Consider the following 564-nt stretch of genomic DNA (forward strand, 5'->3'; position numbering starts at 1 on the left):
GAGGGGGGGCGGGGCGCGGCCGGCCGGGCGGGGTGGGATGCCCGCGGTTTCGCTTGAGTTCCTCTCGGGCGCGTTCTTCCCTGGGCTCGGGGGCGGGGAAGGCCAGCACCCTCCACGCTGGGAAGACGGTCCCCGGCTACCACTGGGACCCAGGCCCTCCCTGGCCCGCCCCAAAGCCATTGGGTGGGGCTTGTGGGGTGCCGCCGCTTCGTCCATCTTCCGTCGTGAAGCCAGGAGTGGACACGTGCCCATCCCCTGGGGGAGGGGTCCCCGGGCCCGCCCCATGGCCCGCCCGCGCTTGGGGCAGAAAGACGCTTCTGGAGAAGCGGGTCCCAGATCCGCAAGTGGGCGCGCCGGCAGGCAAGCTGGTGGGCGGGGCCGAGATGTAAATAAGCCCAGAGCCAGGGTAAGAGATGCCAGGTATTTTTGTTTAACTTGATTCTTGACTCCACGTTTAGTAAACGTTAAAAATGAGTGTCCCGAATGGTCCTTGTGAAGGCTGAAAGACGGTGATGTGGCTAGGCCCCAGTTCGCACATCTGCCCTACAGGAGGCAGCAAGTCTC

This window comes from Galeopterus variegatus, unplaced genomic scaffold (assembly GCF_000696425.1).
Source record: "Galeopterus variegatus unplaced genomic scaffold, G_variegatus-3.0.2 Scaffold1736, whole genome shotgun sequence".
Lineage (NCBI taxonomy): Eukaryota > Metazoa > Chordata > Mammalia > Dermoptera > Cynocephalidae > Galeopterus > Galeopterus variegatus.